The sequence below is a fragment of the Leguminivora glycinivorella genome, chromosome 13 (assembly GCF_023078275.1).
Source record: "Leguminivora glycinivorella isolate SPB_JAAS2020 chromosome 13, LegGlyc_1.1, whole genome shotgun sequence".
Lineage (NCBI taxonomy): Eukaryota > Metazoa > Arthropoda > Insecta > Lepidoptera > Tortricidae > Leguminivora > Leguminivora glycinivorella.
In genome coordinates, this window is record NC_062983.1 from 12,214,624 (window position 1) to 12,233,583 (window position 18,960).

The 18,960-nt window shown below is 38.4% G+C and overlaps 1 protein-coding gene and 1 long non-coding RNA gene across 2 annotated transcripts in view; one reads left to right on the plus strand and one right to left on the minus strand.

Annotated features, from left to right (window-relative positions):
- Positions 1-18,960, minus strand: part of LOC125232731 (fibropellin-1-like) — a 557,970-nt gene that overhangs the window by 112,178 nt on the left and 426,832 nt on the right. The window lies entirely within an intron of this gene.
- Positions 8,981-18,784, plus strand: LOC125232874. Its single transcript, XR_007177800.1, has 3 exons — positions 8,981-9,348; positions 9,603-9,782; positions 18,437-18,784. It is a non-coding gene; the product is annotated as an uncharacterized LOC125232874 (long non-coding RNA).

Sequence of the window (18,960 nt, forward strand, 5' to 3'; positions counted from 1 at the left end):
ATTTTGCAGATATTTGTCTAAAAATATTGGCAAAACGCTACATTTTATAAATGCGTCAAAAATTAACCTTTTTTGACGCTTCTTATCTCGAAAACTATTTGACGGACATTGATAAAAAAGATGTCAAACTGTTTGAAATTTAATGCGCTTTCAACATTACAAAGCAACTTTTGACCAAAAACACATAGTTTTTTAATAAAAAAATAAAAACCAAAAACAGTCGGATTTTTTTACTTTTTTTTTTAAATTACGAAGTTAGCACACTTTTTTTTTTGCTTGCAAAATATAGTCTAACATTCCCCCAAGGACTCCAAATAACATACCAAAAATCCAGCTTTACATCACACTTTGTGTTTTTAGCCGATTTTCATGTAAGATTTGACCGGTGTATTAATGTTTATACAAATATCACATGTTTGAAAATAAATGGACAATAATAATAAAACGAACAATATTTTAATAATTTGCATAAGCTCTTACATTATTATTCAAGATTTTAGAGGTTATTAAAGCATTTGACTACGTTGACCACAAAATACTACTGGACAAATTGTATTTATACGGTGTTAGAGGCAATGTGTACAATCTGATTAAATCATACCTTACAGGTCGAACACAGCGCACTAATATAACAAGAATATCTACTCACACTAAAACCGAATTAGACTTTCTCTCTGATGAAAAAACAGTTGCGCACGGAGTGCCACAAGGTAGTATTTTGGGCCCCTTACTTTTTCTAGTATACATAAATGACCTTCCAGGAGCTATCATACATCCGACAGTCCTGTATGCGGATGATTTCACGGTAGTGCTTACACAAAAAAATCAAATAATTAGCTGCCTTGAATCAATAGTACATTGGCTAGAGAAAAATAACTTGAAAATTAATTTGCAAAAAACCACAATAATGAGTTTTAGCCAAAGAAAAACGGAGGATAGCGCTACTGTAGTATTTAAAGATACAAACATCTCAATCACACATAGTACTAAGTTCTTAGGACTACTCATAGACGATAAAATGAATTGGGCGACTCATACTGATAGTCTCTGTAACAAACTAATGAAATATTCGTATACCCTATATATGCTTAGTAAAACTGTAAATCGCGATGCTGTTATGTCTGCCTATCACGGCTATGTATCTTCTGCACTACGATACGGTATCATTTTCTGGGGGAACTCTAGCCAAGCCGACGATGTTCTCAAAGCACAAAAACGATGCGTAAGATCGATCTGTAAGTTGAGATATAATGCCAGCTGCCGACCACACTTTAAGCAACTACACCTACTAACTGTGCCTGCTTTATACATTTTAGAGACAGTATTGTTTGTACGAAAAAATTTACACCTTTACACACGTGTTGCAAGCGTAAGACATTGTGATAAACTTTACCCTGTTCCTGGCAAATCAGCTCTTTTCCAGAAGAGCATTTTCTCAATGGCGCCGAAAATCTATAACGGTTTGCCTAAATCATTAAGGTTGGTAAATGATGAAGTCGTTTTTAAGAAATTGTTAATTAAGTTTTTGCATGAGCACTGTTTTTATTCAATGAAGGAATTTTTTAATATTAAGGAATGACTTTTATGACAACGATTATTCAAATTAATTACTTGATATAATATTACCTAATTTAATTATTTATTTTGACCTCAGATAATTTTATAACTTTAATTTTGTATTGTAAATATGATGTAAATAGTTTTGTAAATATTAATGTTTTAATTTAGGTAGGTATTTTTATAATTTGCATGCCATATGGGTCAATGCACTGATACCATGTATATATTTCCACCATTATACTATGATGTACGTGCTAAAATGCAAATAAAAGTTTTGAAGTTTGAAGTTTGAAGTTTATTATTAGGGGTAATTATTAAGCTTATGTAAGACTATTTTATCGATAAAAGGATTGTTGATGTATTTATTTTGTCAAGAACTTACAACTTGACGTTCGTGCCAGAAAAAAACATCTAGGTATAGAAGTGAGATAGAAAGTTCTGGTTTCCTTTGCCAATTAATAATATACGTACCTACATGTTATACGTATGTACATACATACATACATTCACACCTGCAACTGCATTCTTAATAGGGCACATGAAGTTGCTTAAGTTTCATTACCATTCTTAGCAATTATCAGATAGAAACCGAAGTTGTGATATCGCGTGGCAGGTTGCCAGCTCACGCCCACATCACAATTGAACCCCAGAGTCGACTTCAACGACACCCATGAGAGGAAAGGGGGCTGTGAAATTCTTAGCCCGTTACAAAAAATAGTAAAAATTTCAAATAATTCTACGTTAGCTACAGCAATTTCTTTTATAATTTTCGCGAAAAAATAATCAAAAACTTTGTTTTTCTAAAATAGGTAGGTAAATTCAATGTTTTTTCTACTCACAATTACGAGCCCTTTTCATCCTACTAGGCGGAAAAAAGCGTCTCAAATTTATTTTTTCCACTTCGTTACCATTTTTCAAACACTTTGTACAGCGGTAACAAAGTGGAAAGTATGCAAAATAATCATTTTGGGACCATTTTCTTGTCTCTTGTTTTTTGTCCTAGATCGAAAGGTCTCGTGATTCTGAGTAAGCAAAACATAAAATTTACCTACCTTATAAGAAGAAAATTTTTTGGTGATTGTTCTCGCGAAGAAGATATTGAATCTAGCCTGAATTTCATCTACGCTGTCATAATATTTCAGTTGCCATTCGAGACGCGGCGAAAATTGCACTCCAATGTGAATTGAATAGGAGTAAAATAAATAAGACTTAAGGTTCCATATCGTGTGGTGCAGCTGACTCGACTACCTGGCTACGAGTTCCTACTGAACACCGAGCTCTCGTCTTCAAGCATAGGTACGGTCAACCAATTCGAATCATGGGCCACTCTAGAACCCTGTCTTATTGACACCGTGCATTATTGGCCATAAAGGTTCAACCACCACCTTGCATGGCTAACTTTCCAATGACCATGTGCGAAGAGAGTAAGTTTCTAGGGTTCCTGATCGACAATACTCTAAATTGGAAGTGCCATGTAGACAATCTTTGTGATCGGTTGGGTGGTGCGTCGTTTGCGTTGAGAAAACTGAGGCCTCTTATTTCGGCAGAAGCCTTAAAGCAGGTGTACTTTGCGCATTTCCATTCTATCATGGCATACGGCTCACTGCTCTGGGGCAATTCTACTGATGCAAAAAGAGTCCTTATAATGCAGAAACGCGCAATACGTACACTTGCCGGTGTAAAAGACAGGTACCCTTGTAGAGAGCTCTTCGGTTCTCAACGTATAATGACGCACTACTCACAATATCTGTTCGACGTACTGCTGTATGTTAGACATAATATATCCCAATTTGCACGCATAGACTTTCCGGGCAAACAGCTTCGATCTACAGGCCGTCTGAGAACAGTCCCCCGTCGCATGGCACTTTCAAGAAAGAACCCTCGAGTCATAAAAGTCACTTTTGACGTTGACTGTGAAAAGGTTCTACAGTGACCTAGGATTCAAATTGGTTGACTGTAGCAATAGCCTTTTCACAATAGTGACAATTGTACCCAACAGTGGCACTCGCCGTTCATTAACTGAGTCGACGCTGAGTAACAATGTTACTTATCAACCCAGAAATACCACAGGCTTGTCATTGTTAAGACATTGACGCTTCTTAACAATGATAATACCCGCTAAACACCTGTGGGCTATTCCACCGTGGTATTAGCCCACAGGTGTTTAGCGGGCATTATGGAAATTATGTCAGATTGATAATGATAATGCTATAACATATAGATAATGCTTTCTTAAATGATGCGATAACACCGATAACCCAAAATGAATTTTGTACTCCAAGATAAGACACGCCACTTTGCTCGGTTTTGAGCGGTATCGCGCTAGCTTTCTCCAACGCTTGAGCTCACGGAGGTCTACCTCCATTCTATCCGCACATATTGATTATAATGAAATGAACTAAAAAACCGATTAGGTAGGGAGGGCGGATAATATTATTATCAAAATCACTAAATAACATCATTTTGAAATTGAATCTTAGGCCTGATTTAGACGGCGTGCTAACTGGCACGTGATTTTAGTTACATTGCTGGCTGTTGAGGTTACATACAAATTATGCACATCCATCAAATACCGCAATGTAATAAAACTCGTATGCGAGTTCTCGTACCGTCTAATTGGGCCCTTAGTTTGATTGACTTTTTTCCTTGTTAGTACAGTACATTTTGGGTGCGGGAATGAATTCGTGTATCTCTGTTTATAGTTACTTGAATTAATTTACACAAAATTAAACTACGTAACTGTCTCCAAATGTACCTAGAAATGGTAAAATAACATCTGTCTTTTATTGTTTTCACCATGTTTGGGCTAGTATAAATCATTCCAGCTCCCAAAAAAAAAAAAATGACATAGTTACTTGGTTTTCATTTGTGATTACTGACGTTACGTTTTGTAATTATTATAATATTTTCTATTGTAGAGTTGAACAGAAAGAATGTTTTTGTACAATCGAGTTCATAAATATGTGTAGGTACATTTCTTCAGCTTAACTGGATGCAATAAGGTGAAAAAATGCGCACATATTTATGAACTCGACTGTACAATGTGTACATACCTACCGATAAATATGATGGTCATCAGTAAGAATAAATGCATGCTCGTCTTTTCAAAATTGACCTTATTATATTTTTTTACCCAGGTCTCAGGTGGATAGTGCACACTGTGGCGGCGAATCTGCGTCAGCTTTAAGTCAGTGACTGGCAGTAGGCTGCGCAAGATCGGGACAGGTGGCGTGCTCTCATTTCGGAGGCCAAGATTCACTTTGGATCACTGAGCTAAAACAGTAAGTTATTTTTCCCCTCACTAGCTCGGAAACACGTGTTTTGTCCTTTAATACCAGCGGGTAAAAACGCATTTTATCCACTTGTGGGTAAAGTAATTTGACCTTGAATAAAGTCAAATGAACTGCTTTAAAATTGATAAAAGTAGGTGAATCTAGTAATAAAGATGATTTACCACCTGTGGAACTACTGGAAGCAGTGATAAACGCATTTTTTGCGTTGTAGTTTCCTCGCTATAGTGAGGGGAAAAGTTTTGTGTTACACTCGGGTGCAAATGTATTTTACTTCTCGTGTGTTAAAAAACTCGCAAGTTCAAGATTCTATTCTCGAACCACTCGCTTCGCTCGTGGTTCAACTATAGAATCCTTTCACTTGCTCGTTTTTAAATTCCACACTCGGCGTTAAACTACAACTTTGCCCCCTTGTATAACAAATAACTATTTTTTTCTAGAGTTGAACACATGGCTAGCATCGGGAACAACAGTCCTTGAGGCCAGGCTGATTTATTGCTTTAAACATTGGTCGGGTGCACTTTGCATACATTGTGATCTACTTAAAGATATGTGAGCTTCTATTATTAATGCGATGGTACTTGGAATATTCTCCAACACCTGTGGGAATAGTTCTATTAAAAATCGTTTTACATGATTATTTACTGTTCAGAAACGTGTACTGAAAGAAATATAAAAAAATAAGTAAGGATAGAGTGCTCAATAACGATAATTAACAAAGATTGTCTGAGTCCCACGGTAAGCTTAAGAAGGCTTGGGTTGCGGTCAATCTATGAGATCATCGAACCAAAACCATCATTATATTTGACATTTAGTAGGTATTATTACTTAAAAAAAGTAACTAAATTGTGTTGCACTGCGGCGCAACGGCCTACCCTTTCTTCCTCCACTCATCACGGTTTGATGCCTGCTCTCGCCTGTAAAATACGAGGTCGTCCCGCCATCTCTTTATTATTCTACCTCTGCCCCGGCTAATTTACGGTAACCATTCAGTACCTATTATAGTTACTTTGTCTCACCGTTCCGGGTGCATTCGGCAAACATGCCCTGTCCAATCTCACTTGAGCTTGGCTGCCATTTAATTTCAGAAAATGTTTTAAGTTATTTTAATTTTGATAATAGTTTCTGTACAACTTACAGCAGACCTGACGCAAATGACTCCGGTCATGTTGAGTTTCTAATATTATTTTGTGATTAGTCTAAAAAAATACAGTCTGTATTAGAATAGTATTACCAAAAAATATTTACCGTTGCTTACTAAACCCTATCTGATATTGACTGCACGCACGCTCTGTATATATACGAGTAGGTATATTGATTACTTTAAAAGTCCCACAGGTTTTACATAGCTTTCATTTAAAAAAAACTCGTTGTAATGGACAAAGTTCGCTGAATGGCAATATGTTGATAGAAAGCAACTGTGGTGATGTGTTTTTGTTAAATTCAAAGTCCATTTTGATTATTATGTTTAGGTATAGTTATCAAGTACCTATGTGATTCAACGTAGTAATATTATTATATTAAATTACTAAATTAAACACAGGTTCTTAATCTATGTTCCTGGAATTTAAAGGAAGAATTTGTGTGTGGAAAATCCGTGAGGATCGAACATACGAGTATTAAAAATATTTTTGGGTTCGTTAATCATTAAAAAGATTCTCGGAAATGGATCGAAACATGCCGAGCGTTATTTTGATCTAAAAATCCGCTAAAAAGTTCCGCGAGTAATCCGCTTAAAATATTTTAAGAACATTTATTTGTGTGATGTAAACCGATATTTGTTTATATTATGATTTGTGGCACTTTTATATGTATGCCTATACTGGGCGACGACATTATTATTTTATTAAATTATATACCTCATGGTACAAACTAGCTATGTTTATTTTGGATCTAAGCTGATAGGTCCCCCGATGCGGCTATTTTTCTTGTTCTAATGCAAAGTATTAAAATATGGAAGAAAATACTAAGTCTAAACCCGATGTGACATCGATATTTACATTTAATTTCTTTTTAAACTTATGTACCACAATTGCAGTTCTGGACTAAAGTTAAAAGGTTTACGGCAACTTTATTCACTGCTGGTATTTACAGTAACTTTTCCAAACTGTTGCTGGTCTTTGGCGAAAAATATGCACCTGCACTTAAGTACCTCGGCTTCGTGTTACATAAAATGGAATATTTATAGTTGTAAGCCATTTTTTTAAACATAACACAGGCATTATGGAAAATCAATGGCGGGCTTACCCCAGTGTAAACGCTATAGCTATAGATGTGTATTTTCTGGGAATGATTTTGAAGGGTTTGATGAATTACCTGAAAAAAAAAACAATACAATATTAGCAGGCATATTATATTTCGACACTATGAAAAATAAATCGAAGCGTGGGCTCCTGATAAAACCTGTTATGTCGTTCATTAAACCAGTATCGCGTACATATTTTATGTACGGTTCAGCACGGTATAATTTATCAATTTATTTAAGATTTTATATACTGTGCAAGAATATGCAAGAATAAGAAAGAATACTAACTGTCACTGTCGCACTAATATGGAAGCGATAGAGATAAACAAAGCATTTCGTTGTCGAAGCGATAGCGATTGTGAGTCTAGTGACCCGGCCCGTTCATACAGGTAACATCGAGAGACGCCGTTAACGCAAATAGAGGCATATAAATTATAAACCAATATCCGCTCCAGTGCAAGGAGACTGCACAAAACAACAATAAATTTGAAAGATATGGCCGGAATTTTCACGCGGATAAATTTGGAATGGGAGGTTGAACAATATGCGATGTATTTTAGTGCGGGACCACAATGGCGGGTGAATATTGGGAGTTCCGCTGGCGTACGTTAGCACTTGTGTACGTGCGCCATATTGCCGTGTGTTCTGGTGAGCTGTTCCTTCCGTCAATGGATAATTGGAAAGCTATTCTGTACTTAATAGTTATGCAACGCCTAGCTGTATTCATGGTATATGTTGCTGATATTTCGAAGCAGTAATGTAACGTAACTTTGAATTAACACGTTAATACTTGGTTTAAACTCAATTTCAAAACTTTTATTTCTGCCAATAAATTACAGGTGCTACTATTATTCGTTGCTGATTTTGTGGACTTTCTATGTTCGAGTCAAAGTAGTTTCAACGTCTGCTAACGTATGATATTCCATAACATTACGTGTACTTTTTGTGACAGCCTGCGCTATCCTCTACTTTACGGAGGCTGCATAGCGAATTGAAAGATAAATGTGTATTCACTGTACATTGGCAGTTTTATTGTAACATTATTTGGTCTCCTTATAAAAAAAAATACTGCAATAGTACATTACGATACAAGTGCGTAAAAAAGGAAGTTCGATAAGAGTGGCGATAAATTAAAACACGACCGAAGGGAGTGTTTTAAATCGACAAGAGTTACGAATTTCCTTTTCGCACGTGTGTCGTACGACGTTTTTCAGTACAGATGAGCCTCCGAAGTTTCGACCTGGCATATAATGAACCACTTCTCGCACTAGTGCGTAAAAAAACACCATCTGTACTGAAAAATATAATACGCAGTATAAGTATGTCGCTTCAATAATAAAACGTCCAGGTTGTACTTAATAGTACATAATAGTTTCCTATCCTCGAAGACAATGTGTCGCGTACCACTCCAACAGGGCGACCGCGGGGTGAGGTGACAGCGGGGAGCAGCCATCTTCGGGATGGACTTGCTTACTAGCCACCGCGGCCATGACTCGGCTCTTTACATTTATGTATACTTTTTATAATTAAAATCATAGTAACAATTCTTTGGAGTTCATATTCAAGCATCCACAACCCGGATAGCCCCTCAACATTGGTCTTCGAGCCTCCAAATCAAGAATCAGCGAGTAACTACGAATTAACTGTCCAGCCAACGTGTCCGTGCATCGCCATTGTCACAGCGCAGTTAACGATTCGAAATTACAAGCTAATTACGTCGAGTTCGCCGCAAGAAACAAGATAAGTCCACTAAAAATACCTACTACAAGAAGGGATCTACAAGCCTATATGGACGGATTTAAGGAAACGCAAGCCCAGGATTACTAGAAACCAGCTAAGTTCCCAATCAACTCCCTTTCTTACATTAGTGCCTACTTAGGTATCATACCTACTATAGAAACTAGATTACAAACTAAATCTTAACTTAACTTCATAACAAACAGTGTATTTAATATAAATCCTCATAAGGCGCAGCTATAGATATCTACTTAGCCATCGTTATCTAGTGCCAGCTGCAGCTAACGGTAAAAAATCACATGTTTACGCCGTCAGTACTAGTTGCCGGCTTATCGAAATAACAAGTAAATTAAATCAAATTCAGTGCCTATTGTGATTAAAGTGCAGTTATCTCAATATTTAGTGCATAAAACAAGTACATTACGTGTTTTTTCAACAGATATACTAGTACACAAAGATATTAGGACCTAACGAGTACATAGTGCTAATTATCTTAACTAAAACTACGAATTACAAGTAAGTGTTGTTTACATTCATTTCCTGTTGGTTGTTTTGCATTGCAGTGTCGTTTTTAAACGTAAAAAATGACTGAAGCCATTCTAAAAGAAAATATTAAGCGTCGTGGTACCTGTAAGGCTCAGTTGACTAACTTTAATACCTATTTGAGTGAATTACCAGAAAAATTAACTCCTCATCAAAGGTTTGAGCTCGAGCTGCGTATTTCGAGGTTGGAATTAGTGTTTAACGACTTCCATGACGTGCAATTACAGATCGAATGTGCCCATGAAGAAGCTGCCGAGCAATACTCCCAGCGGAATACTTTCGAGGCAACGTACTACAGCAGCATCGCTCGCGCCCAGCTCCTGCTGAGCGAGGCGGAGGGTCCTGCAGGCAGGAGTAGTAAGTCACCACCAGCCGATATGCAGGTGACGGATATGAAGCGCACAAAGGTAAAATTGCCTGAAATCAATCTAAGTAAGTTTGATGGTACGTACAGTCAATGGTTGGAGTTTCGTGACATGTATGAATCTATGATCCATAATGATACTAGCTTATCCGATATTACGAAGTTTCATTACCTACGATCTTACTTAGAAGGCAGTGCTTTACTAGTTATTAAATCGATCGAATTTAGTGCTTCGAACTATCAAATCGCATGGGAGCTTGTGTGTGACAGGTACAATAACAAACGTTTACTCATTTCTAATCACGTTAAAGCGTTATTTAACGTATTTTCCGTACAAAAAGATACAGCCTTTCAGTTACGCAGGTTAATTGATACTTTCATAAAAAACCTAAAGTCCTTACAAATATTACAAGAACCAGTTGATAAGTGGGACACATTATTGACTTATATCGTGTGTACCAAGCTCGACAGCCAAACATTATTTGAGTGGGAAAAATACAAATTAACGTTAGAGGGCGATTCTAACACATTTGACGACTTAGTCAAATTTGTTAGGATGCGAGCCGATTTACTAGAAACTATCGAGCAAAGAAATGTTAGACAAGAGAAGCCGCGAGCCTTGGTCACTTATGATTCGCCTACTAAGACGAATACTATTAATAACAATACTAAATCGTGTCCCGTATGCAATTCGAGCGTTCACAATATTTATAATTGCAAAGCGTTTCTAGATTTGAGTGCACAAGATAGGGAGGACAAGGCCCTGGGTTTAAATTTGTGCCTCAATTGTTTACGTCACGGGCATCCTACTAAAAAATGTCGTTTGAGCCCGTGCAGAGTTTGCAGGAAAAAACACAACACTATTTTGCATACAACTAAACCGTCTGCGAGCGATAACAGTGTACCTAGTACGAGTACCGCGGTACCTAGCACCAGCGGCATCGCACTGCCTGCGACGGCCGCGGCCCCTCCCCCTGCGCCCGCGCCGGTAGTGGGGACGTTTATCGACAAAAAGAGGCCAAACCTTCTTTTTCTTGACCAAAGCATGAAACTTGGCACAGTTGTTCCTTATATCAAAATAAGCCGATTAAGATCGGGAGCCTTCGGGAGCCTCCCCCTGGGGCTCGGGAGGGGGTCAAAGTACCGCTTCACCCGGCTTGCTTTGAAAAATTCTAACATAGCCCGTTTAGTTCATAGGTCATGTTTGGTATCGTTTTCGAGTAAATCAATAACGTAGAATTCATTTTTGGTACTAAAATTATGATTTAATGGTAAATAAAATAAAAAAAAATTAAAGTTTGAAATTTTCATCTACGATTTACAAATTCAAGTCATCATAAATGTCAAACTGTTTGCTTTTTCTACAAATAAAAAATATGATATGAAAGCCTATTTAATATAGGTTATGAATAATATAACTTTTACCCACCTTTACTAACGTTAAGTTTCATAAAAAAAACTTTAAGCCGCGCGGCGTCGGGACGCCGCGAGCGTAATTTTAAAATACCTTTATTTTAAAAAACTCTATTGGAACCCGTTTAGCTATTAGGTCATATTTAGTACCGTTTTCGAGTAAATTAATAACCTAGAATTTAGTTTTGGTACTAAAATGACCATTTAATGTTTTAACATAAAAATAAAAATAAATCATTTTCTGTGAGTTGCAAATTCAAGTCACGATAAATGTCAAACGGTTTGCTTTTTCTATAAATATAAAAATATGATATTAAAGCCTATTCACAAAGGATAGTACGCGTTCACCTACGCGAGCTTAGACTGTCTGCGGGGAACGCGCCTCTTTCATATATTTGATCGCCAGTGTCAGAGGTGTGTTAATGCATAAATAGAAAAAGATTCATTATTATTGACGTGTCGACAACGGCAACACTCGGGTCGGACCACACGATCTAAAGACCGACTGTACCTGTTATTTATTCATTGTAGTGAATCCTGAAAGAAATTTATATAATAGTATTTTATACAATCGTGATATAATACAAAACTTTTCAGTCGAGTACCATGTGTAGTACGGTACGAGAGTGAAAAGCTTAATTATATCACTATTGTATACAATACTTTTTCTACGAGTCATCATCTTCATCATCAATGGACGGAAATATCACCATTCATGCAAGTTAAAATTAATGTCAATAGAGTCGTTCACCGTTGTATCAACATCGAATTACCTAGCAACCAATTGTTTGTAATAACCGTCTCTGATTGGCCGATAACGCGATAGATAAAAAAAATGTGTTTCAGATGCAGGAAAATTTGCCAGGTATCGCAAATTAGTATAGAAATTGTATGAAGTTCTATTTTTGAAATTATTATAGTTAACTAAAGTCAATTATAATGAGCTTATTATAATTGAGTCGGAACTGCCATAGAGTATCCAACACTGAAAAGTTAGCACTTATAGTTTAGTCTGTGGTGTCCTAATTGACAGATTACTCATACTCATACTCATACTATACATTCCCTTCACAAAAACATAGCTGGGTACATATGGAACTGCATAAAAAAGGCTCTACCCTCTTTATGCAGTTGCATCGGTTTTTGCAACCTGATTTACATTTACATCTTGTAACTTCTAAGCATATACTGGCCACTTCAGTGTTGTCTGACCAGTGTGGTACCCATTCGTCTCCTTCTTCCTTCCATCCCCAAGAAGACGGACTTGGCAAATTTTGGTGTGGCACCAACGCCAACGCCTGACTCCAAACAAGAACGCCCTGAGTCCCATTTCTCAAAACTGAAAGTTACAAGTTACAAGCGGAAGTCTCTTTCCAACTTGTCATATTAGACATTGACAACCAGTTGAAAACTGTAACTTGTAGCTTCGAGAAATGGGCCCCTGGTACACTGTGCGCAGTATATGCTGATCCAAGGCAGCCTCTGAAGGAGGTATGTTCTCCAATTGTCGATCTTTGTTGGTACCTAAAGAGGTAGGTACTTCGACCACTCATTCACCGTTGCGCAACGACTTGGTCTGAAACAATATGTGCATTATCATTTTAGAGTCTACAACTATCAAATTACAACTTTTTGGTGGATCACGTAACCTTCAGTATTACCCACTTACGTTACGTATCATAGAAAATTATTACAAACTTTAGTAGAATCTGATTTGCCTCTGATATTGCTCCATCTTGTAATAGTTTGACACCTTGAGTGGCCTGGCTAAGCTTCAAAGCCAAAAGAAAACGTTTCTAGATTAAACATAGTATGGGATAGGTACGATAAACGCAGCTTGAAACGATCAACAAGGGAGAAACATGGCCACCCAAGGCTTCAAACTATTACGAGATGGAGCAATATCATAGATAGGCTAATCAGATTCTACTAAAGTTTGTAATTATTTTGTATGATAGGTAAGTGTGTAATAGTGAAGGTGATCCACCAAAATGTTGTAATTTGATAGTTGCAGAATCTGTTTAAATAAAATGACAATGCACATATTGTTTCAGATCAAGGGTCCTTACGCAACAGTGAATGAGTGCTGGAAGAACCTCTTTACTAGAAAAGATTACACTTGGAGAACATACCTCCTTCCGAGGCTGCCTTACTTCATCATATACTGCCATTTGTCTAAGACTGGGGCTAAAGACATGCCAACCACACCCTTGCTGCCGACGCATTAGGACACCACGGACTCCACTGTCAGTCTATTGCTGGCCGAATTTTGTGACACACTGCACTTAACGATTTAATCCGCAAGGCTCTCGGCACAGCGAACATGCCGACAACCCTCGAACCTGTCGGCTTGTCAGCAGCAGACGGAAAGCGGCCTGATGGTTGCTTGCTTTTGCCTTGGTTTCTGGGACGACCCTTGGCGTGGGGCGTGACCTGTGTGGATACCTTGGCTCCGTCCAACGTCTAACGCTCGGCCCAGAAACCAGAGACTGCTGCTGCAAAACGCCCAGTTTAAACGCGCAATTATGCATTTTAAAAAACAACTACATATTTGCGGCAATTGCATTTGAAACATTTGGACCATGGTCATCAGACACCAAGCAGTTCGTGAAGGAAGTTTCCACCAAACTTGTCTGGGTGTTTGGTGACATAAGAGAAAAAGCAAACGGTTGACATTTTTGTTGACTTGAATTTGCAAATTATAGATGATTTTTTTTTAATTTATTTACAATTAAATTATAATTGTAGTACCAAAAATAAATTCTTTGTTATTAATTTACTCGAAAACTATATCAAACATGACCTAATAGCTAAACCGGGTCTAATAGAGTTTTTAAAATAGAGGTATTTTAAAATTACGCTCGCGGCGTCCCGACGCCGCGCGTCTTAAAGTAATTTTTTAGTGGAACTTAACGTTTGTGAAGGTGAATAAAAGTTATATTTTTTATAATCTATATTAAATAGGCTTTCTTATCATATTTTTTATTTATAGAAAAAGCAAACAGTTTGTCATTTATGATGACTTGAATTTGTAAATCATGGATGAAAATTTCAAATTTTTAAATTTTTTTTAATTTTACTTACCATTAAATTATAATTTTAGTACCAAAAATGAATTCTACGTTATTGATTTACTCTAAAACGATATCAAACATGACCTAATAGCTAAACGGGGTCTAATAGAGTTTCTAAAATAAAGGCATTTTAAAATTACGCTCGCGGCGTACCGACGCCGCGCGTCTTAAAGTATTTTTTTTGTGGAACTTAACGTTAGTAAAGGTGGATAAAAGTTATATTTTTTATAATCTATATTAAATAGGCTATCATGTCATATTTTTTATTTATAGAAAAAGCAAACAGTTTGTCATTTATGATGACTTGAATTTGTAAATCATGGATGAAAATTTCAAATTTTTTAATTTTTTTTATTTTATTTACCATTAAATGATAATTTTAGTACTGAAAACGAATTCTACGTTATTGATTTACTCGAAAACGATACCAAACATGACCTATTAACTAAACGGGGTAAGTTAGAATTTTTCAAACCAAGCCGGGTGAAGCGGTACTTTGACCCCCCCTCCCGGACCACAGGGGGGAGGCTCCCGAAGGCTCCCGATCTTAATCGGCTTATTTTGATATAAGGAACAACTGTGCCAAGTTTCATGCTTTGGTCAAAAAATTTAAGGTTTTTCAATAAACTCCCCAACTACGGCCGCGCCCGCGCCGGCCGCGCCCGCGCCTGCTGGCCGGGCGGGCGGCGCGGCCGGCGCGTCTGCGCCGGTCGGACTTGTTTGCGCCGAGGACGAGGAGCCGGAAGGGGTATTGACGACCGCTATAGTTGACGTGCGAGCTGCAAACTCTAATATTTATCCCGTGCGTATTATGCTTGATTGTGGTAGTACTTCTAATTTTATTACTGAAAGGTTGTGCAAACAGTTGAATTTGGAAACAAAAGACGTTTTTATTTCAATTACAGGACTAAACGAACATGAATCTATTTTAAATAAAACTTGCACGGTTGACATAAAATCAAAATACAATGATTAATCCATGGAACTAAAATGTACCGTCATACCTGTAATAACTAGGCCCTGGCCATGCGAACCTATTGACTTTGAAGCCTTCAATATACCCAAAAACATCACGTTGGCAGATCCCACTTTTTACGAAAAATCAAATATTGACCTTTTACTAGGAAACAAGGTGTTTTGGGGTTTATTGGGCTCAGAACAAATCGAATTAGATAATACAAATTTAATTTTGCATGAAACCAAATTTGGTTGGGTTCTAGGCGGTTCAGTACCAGGCATGGCGGACATATGCGGGTTTGCACACGCACAAACTATTACAAATGTACAATTACAAGATAAAAATAACATGGAAAACTGCACTATACAAAAACAATTAGCGCGCTTTTGGGAACTAGATTCTATAAAAAATGATTTTACCTCCTTGAGTGTCGAAGAAATGGAATGTGAACAAAGTTTTGTACAAAACACGACACGTTTACCTGACGGTCGATTTTTACTTACCATTCCACTCAAGGAGTCGCCTAGCCTATTAGGTGATAGCTACTGTTTAGCAAAACAAAGATTTCTTTCTTTAGAAAATAAATTACAAAGAGATCCTATTTTAAAACAATCGTACACAAAGTTTATTCATGAATATATACAATTAGGTCACATGAGTGAATCACATTACGATAGGTCGCAAATTACCTATTTTGCGCCACATTTTGCCGTGTTGAAAAGCGACAGTATTACTAGCAAGTTAAGAGTCGTTTTTGACTGTTCAGCAAAGTCGTCATCTGGCTATTCCTTTAATGATTTGCAGAAAGTAGGCCCTACTATACAAGATGATTTGTTTTCAATTTTAATGCGTTTTAGACAACATGACGTGGCCTTGACTGCAGATGTGGCTAAAATGTACCGCCAGTGCAACGTCGTTGAATCACAACGGCCTCTGCAACAAATATTGTGGAGGGACGACCCCTCCCAGCCTATAAAAACATTTCAATTAAATACCGTGACTTATGGTACATCGTCAGCGGCTTTCTTGGCCGTCCGCTGTTTGCGGCAATTATCGATTGAATGCGATGATCCCGTTATTAAAGAAATTATAGCTAGGGACTTTTACGTTGATGACCTTATATCCGGGTGCTCCTCAACAGAGAGCGCCACTAGGATCTACACAAAACTTACAGAAACCTTGAATAGTGCTTGTTTTCCACTTCGAAAATGGAGATCAAACGACACTAGCGTGCTCCAAAATATAGCTAATGACAAGACTGATGGCGCCGAAGGAAACCTGGACCTATGTCCTGAGCATAGTTCCAAGGTTTTAGGCATTACATGGAACAGCGTATCCGATAACTTGTGCATCACAACCAATGTAGACCTGAAAGGCTCTGTCACTAAGCGAAACATTTTGTCAACTATTTCTAAAATATTTGACCCTTTGGGTCTAGTAGCACCTACTATTTTAGAAGCCAAGGTCATGATGCAGAAGTTGTGGTTGCACCAGTTGTCGTGGGACACAGCTGTCCCTGACGAGATACGAGATGTTTGGCAAGCATTTGTACTTACGTTGCACAATCTTAACGAAGTACAAGTCCCCAGACACGCTATTTGTCACGGTCCTGTCAATTTACAACTACATATTTTCGTAGATGCGTCTGAAGCAGCCTATGGCGCTTGCGCATACGTGCGCTCCGTGAACGAGAACAACGAAGTAGCTGTCAACTTGCTGTGCTCAAAGGGGAAAGTGGCCCCACTAAAACCACTAACTACCCCTCGATTGGAATTATGCGCAGCCCTACAAGGTTCTAGGTTGCTAGACAAAATTTTGAATTCTATGAGACTACAATTTGACAGCTGCTTTCTGTGGTCTGACTCAACTATTGTACTAGGTTGGTTGAGTATGCATCCAAGTAAGTTGCAAACATTTATTCGTAACAGAATTGCCGAGATACAGTCCACTTGTGCTAACCATACTTGGAGACATGTTCCAACCAACGAAAATCCCGCAGACCACATTTCACGTGGATTGACAGCCAACGAAATAGTGCACAACAAGTTATGGTGGAACGGTCCACAATTTTTATCACAGCCAGAGCACGCATGGCCTCAACTAAAATTAAAATTAAATACTAATAACTTACCAGAAGTTAAAACTCAAAACACATGCCTGGTAGTCAATTCTGGCACTGATGAGCCGTTTCCCTTCAGTAAATTCTCAGACTTGAAGCGCATGCAACGTATCTTTGCTTACATGGCGCGATTCATTCATAACGCGCGCTTTAAGAATGATAAGAGAAGCGGCCCACTCAGCGCTGAGGAATTAGACTATGCGCTAAAAAAGTTAATACTAATATCACAAAAGGAATCGTTTCCTACAGAATATGACAAGTTAAAATCGGGAACTTCCATTAAAAAATCTACGATTTCGTCACTGAACCCGTACATAGACACAAACGACCTTGACTTAATTAGGGTAGGTGGCAGATTGTCGAATTCGGATTACGAATATGATAAGGTTCATCCGATTCTACTAAGCAAAAATCATCGTATAACTAAATTGTTATTCGAATGTCAACACAAAGCTCTCATGCACGCCGGTCCCCAGCACTTGCTTTATTCAATCAGGGAACGGTATTGGCCTATTGGGGGCGCGGTATCGCGAGGTCGATTTCACACCAATGTGTGACTTGCCGTCGTTTTGGTGGTCGTACCGTAACTCCAATCATGGGCAACCTACCCAAACAAAGACTTCAACCGGGCTCTCCTTTTTAGAAGTCAATGTTGACTACGCGGGGCCTGTAATGATGGCCAATCGCAGAGGGCGTGGTTGTCGTCTCATAAAGGCCTACATTTGTATCTTTGTGTGCTGCAAAACCAAGGCCATACATATCGAGCTGGTGGGCGACCTGAGCACAGCTAACTTTATTGCCGCTCTCAAGAGGTTTATTGCTCGCAGAGGGAAACCTTTAGATATTTTTTGCGACAATGGCTCAAATTTTGTAGGCGCTGCTAATGAGCTCAAATCTTTTATTGCACAAAATGCTACTCACATTTCTGACGCTATAACCTCAGAATCAATAAATTTTCATTTTTTGCCTCCACATGCGCCACACTTCGGTGGATTACACGAAGCCGGTGTTCGCTCTATAAAACATCATTTACGCCGCGTACTAGGATCGGCTAATCTAGTTTATGAGGATTTGTATTCAACACTGACTTACATTGAGGCACTTTTAAATTCCCGACCCTTGACCCCACTTAGCTCGGACCAAAATGACTTATTGCCACTCACACCTGGCCACTTCATCATCGGGCGAAGTATGACGGCGATCCCAGAAGAAGACCTTACTTCACGCACCAGATTAGTGGACAGATACCAGAAGATTCAACAGCTTCGCCAGCACTTCTGGGCACGTTGGCAACTAGAATATATAAGTGAGCTTCAGATCCGAACTAAATGGAGGCAGTCGACGAACGGGCAACTAGAGATTGGGACCCTCGTCGTTATCAAAGATAAGCAACAACCTCCAATAAAATGGCTCCTAGGGAGAATACAACGAGTCTTCCCAGGGCGCGACGGCGTTACCAGAGTCGCAGAGATTCAAACTACCACTGGATTGCTGCGCAGAGACTTTACCAAGATCTGCCCCTTACCCGTGGACACTACAGTTGAAGACGACACTTCAAGGTCCGCCGGCACGTCGCGTACCACTCCAACAGGGCGACCGCGGGGTGAGGTGACAGCGGGGAGCAGCCATCTTCGGGATGGACTTGCTTACTAGCCAC